This window comes from Rhinoderma darwinii, chromosome 6 (genome assembly GCF_050947455.1).
Source record: "Rhinoderma darwinii isolate aRhiDar2 chromosome 6, aRhiDar2.hap1, whole genome shotgun sequence".
Classification (NCBI taxonomy): Eukaryota; Metazoa; Chordata; class Amphibia; order Anura; family Rhinodermatidae; genus Rhinoderma; species Rhinoderma darwinii.
The window spans coordinates 100,167,127-100,171,658 of NC_134692.1; the positions used below are offsets into that span (position 1 = coordinate 100,167,127).

Here is a 4,532-nt window from a genome sequence, read left to right on the forward strand (position 1 = left end):
AGAATGTACAGGAAAACTTACAGCAGAGGAGCCAATGGGACATAAGCAAGTCCCACATCTCGAGGGAGGGGCATGTGTCTCCTCTGTCTGTTTCTTTGTTCTGAATAAAGTTCAGTTCTCCTCTTTTCTGATGAAGGGAAAGTTGTGTACCAAACATTTCTGACTGGTTTACTTCTTTCCAGGCATGCCTTCAGCTTTCAATTTACAGAGGTGGTTATTCTGTGTGAAATGACAGGTGGAAAGGAGCTTCCCTGATATACGGATCTGACACATATATATATATATATATATATATATATATATATATATATATATATATATATATATATATACCAGTAGAAAGGCAGCAGCACTCTGTTTCAAAATGAGAAATCCAATAGTAAAGGGTGCCAGCTGATAGTCCCGATCCAAAGACCATACAGATATCCCAAAAGAAAATCCAGCAGCACTCCGATAATCAAGGTGAAAAAAAGTGAAGTTTATTGTGCCAACATGGCAAGTGCAACGTTTCCGTCCCACCTTGCTTGAAAAATGTCCCAAGGTGGGACGGAAACGTTGCACTTGTCATGTTGGCACAATAAACTTCACTTTTTTTCACCTTGATTATCGGAGTGCTGCTGGATTTTCTTTTTTCTCTGTAATGGAAATGTCTCCAGATTTATTATGGACACAAACCATTATAACGTTCATTTTTATATCCATGTTACAGACAATTATTTTGTTTATTGATATAAATTAGACTTTCAATGTTAGTGTTTACTGAAAATTACAATGTTATATATGTCTCATAATGAGAGGCACTGTAGTTTATATGAGAAGAATGTGTTGTGCTGGTCACTATGGTGATAGCAGCCATCTTGGGGCTTATATGAGAAGAATGCATTGTGCTGGTTGCTATGGTGATACCAGCCATCTTGTGCCTTATATGAGAAGAATGTGTTGTGCTGGTTGCAATGGCAGACATCTTGGAACTTATGGGAGAAGATTGAACCTCATTTAACACAACTGTCTAATAGAAAAACTGGATTTGTTGACCATGGCAACCAATCACAGTGCAGCTTTCATATTTCCAGCGAAGTGGGTAAAAAAATGAAAGCTGAGCTTTGATTGGTTGCTATGGGCCACAGGATATGTTTTTCTATTAAACAGTTTTGATAAATGTGGCTCAATGTGCTGTTCTGCTTACTATGGTGACGGCAGCCATCTTGTTACAGTCAAAGGCAGTTGGTGTGAGCAGCCTGATACTGGATAGAACTATATAAAGTTTGTTTGTTTGAAACCCGATCAGGGAATAGCTATTTTTGATTGGACATTGAACAAAGTTTGCCTCCTTTTGCGATTTTTGATTGGATTAAAAATAGCTTTTACTGAAAGCCACTTTTACTGAAATTTACTTTTCTTTCATTCACTTTTCAATTTGCATCGAAGTACACACTTGCCTGATCGTGATTTTTGATTGGTTGAAAAGCTAACCAATAGCGATTTTTGATTGGTTTAAAAACAAACCAACACGATTTTTGATTGCTTGTAAAACAAACCAGTAGTGTTTTTTTATTGGATTGGACATTTCACAAAGTTTGCCTCCTTTTGCAGATTTTGATTGGTTTAAAAGTCACTTTGATTGGTTGAAAAACAAACCAGTAGCGATTTGTGATTGCATTGGACATCGAACAAATTTTGCCTCCTTTTGCCACTTTTGATTGGTTTAAAAGTCACTTTTACTGAAATTTACTTTTCACTGACCATGGCTCCCAAATGAAAATCTCCTGAACAAAGAGAAGGTCAATGCTTGGCTCAAAGAATACGTCGAGCAGCAGAAACTCCAGAAATGACCAATGCTCAGCTTGAAGATCAAAGATTGTGAGAAGAGACCGCAAGAGCTGAAGAAACACCTCAAGCGACTGATAGTCGGGTTCTAGCACAAGGCACAAAAAATATTGTTTCTCGACGAACATCTTGGGATTGCATGAACAAAGCTGCTATGCAATACGTCCCAACAATTGAATATGATCTGCACGACTTGGTCAATATTGGAAACATGGACACGACCTGTGAACATTATGAAGCCCAGAAGTGGAAGTCAGAGCCACCTGGCATGTGCTGCTCTGCTGGCAAGGCTCAACTACCCCCACTTACTGCACCACAAGAACCACTCAAGTCACTGATGACTGCGAACACTACCCAAACCGAACACTTTCTGGGAAATTTGAGGCGCTACAACTCTTGCTTTCAGATGACTTTGTTTGGTGTGAACGAAATTCGAGAGAGAGGCTTCATGCCCACCTTCAAAATTCAGGGACAAGTTTGCCATCGACTTGGATCGCTCCTGTCATTGCCCAATGAACCACCAAAGTTTCTGCAGATTTATTTCATGGGCGATGATAAGCTTCAAGTTCAGCAACGACAGAGCAACGTCCCTAGAACTCGGGCCAACATTTTGCTGGAACTGCAGCAGATGCTTCACGAACATCACTGTTATGTCGAGATATTCAAGAGCTCTTTGGAAATTATGACTTGGATAACTACAACGTGGTCTTCAAGGCTGACCGAAGGCCAACAGGAGAGCATGAGCGGCGATACAATGCACCAACTGTCAATGAAGTTGCTGTCGTCATCATTGGGGAATTTGAAAACCTGGATATTGTGCTGCAGAAGCGTGATAATCAACTGCAGAGAGTTTCTGAAACCCATCGATCATATGACGCACTTCAGTACCCACTGATCTTTTGGCAAGGCAAAGACGGATACGATATTAAAATCTTCCAAACAAATCCAAGTACCGGAAATGTTTTGTGCATGGCCTTCTACGCCTATCGCATTATGATGCTGGTGAGCCATTCAAATCACCTCTTGATGTGCCGAAATCTTTTCCATCAGTTTTTGGTTGATATGTATGCCAAAATCGAAACGGAGCGACTTTGCTCCATCCGTTTCAATCAGAAGGCACTTCGCGCTGAAAACTATATCCACCTTCGAGATGCTGTCGTCAACGATGGAAACAATGTTGGTCAGATGGTTATCTTATCCAGCTTCACAGGGAGCCCTCGAGATATGCACGAATACACTCAAGACTCCATGACATATGTGCGAAAATATGGAAGGCCTGACCTGTTTATAACTTTTACGTACAACCCAACATGGAAAGAAGTTCGCCAAGAGCTCTTGCCAGAACAATCGGCGACTGATAGACACGATCTGTTAGCCCGAGTCTTTTGACAAAAGGTTATCAAGTTCATGAATGTCCTCACAAAGGGCAAGGTATTTGGAGAAACTCAATGCTTCATGTGCACAATCGAATGTCAAAAATGAGGTTTGCCTCACGCACATATACTCATCTGGCTGAAGGAGAAGATCCGACCAAATCAGATCGATTCTGTCATTAGTGCAGATATCCCAAATGCACAAGAAGATCAAAAGCTATTCGACATCATCATGAAGAACATGGTCCATGGACCATGTGGAAGACTGAATCCAAGCTCCCCATGCATGAAAGATGGCTTCTGTACAAAGAGATTCCCAAGACAGCTGATCCATGAAACTCTGGATGATGGTTATCCACTTTATCGCAGAAGAAAAGTGGGAGAAGGCGGGTTCACTGCATTGATGAAGATGAAGATTGGTAATAGTTACGAGGACATCAAGGTCGACAACAGATGGATTGTACCCTAGTCGCCATTTCTTTCCAAGACCTTCCAATCTCACGCCAATGTTGAATATTGCAACTCAGTAAAGGCAATCAAGTACATCGGCAAATAGGTCAACAAAGGATCGGATCAAGCAGCATTTGGCTTGGAAAGACAAGGAAGAACAACTGATGAAATCAATCGCCAGGAAAGACAGGAAAGAAAAATTGATGAAATTGATCGCTTCCAAACTGGACGTTACATCAATAGCAACGAGGCTGTATGGCGAACTTTGGACTTTCCAATTCACAACCGCTATCCGACAATAGTTCATCTCAACATCCACTTGGAAAATGGGCAGAGAGTCTACTTCACTGAGGAAACTGCTGCACAACAAATTTTGCAGCTCAAAGACACCATGCTGACAGCATTCTTCAAGCTTTGCCAACAAGATGACTTTGCAACGACACTCCTATACTGCGATGTTCCAAAGTATTATACGTGGAATAAATCTACAAGTGTTTTCAAGCGAAGAGTCCAAGGAACACCAGTTGAAGGTCATGTTGGAATCAAGTCAAATGATGCTCATGGCAGAGTCTACACAGTGCACCAAAACAACCTTGAGTGATTCTTCCTCCGCTTGCTTCTTCACACAATAGCAGGCCCAACATAAGTTTGTTAGCCTCAAGACTGTTGGCGACCATGTTTGTACAACCTGTCGGCAAGCATGTCAAGTAAGGGGACTACTTGAGAGTGATTCTCATTGGGACAAGACTTTAGAGGAAGCAGCAACCTGCCAATTACCAGCAAGCTTACGAAACCTATTTGCTGAAATACTCATGATGTGTGGACCATCCAAGCCACTTGAACTGTGGGAAAAGTACAAGGAGCACCTCTCGGAGGATGTTC

At 41.4% G+C, this 4,532-nt stretch overlaps 1 pseudogene; it reads left to right on the forward strand.

Moving 5' to 3' along the window:
* The first annotated feature begins 2,796 nt into the window (after nt 1-2,796).
* LOC142656615 (uncharacterized) lies at nt 2,797-4,251 on the forward strand (annotated as a pseudogene).
* The last annotated feature ends 281 nt before the right edge of the window (nt 4,252-4,532 follow it).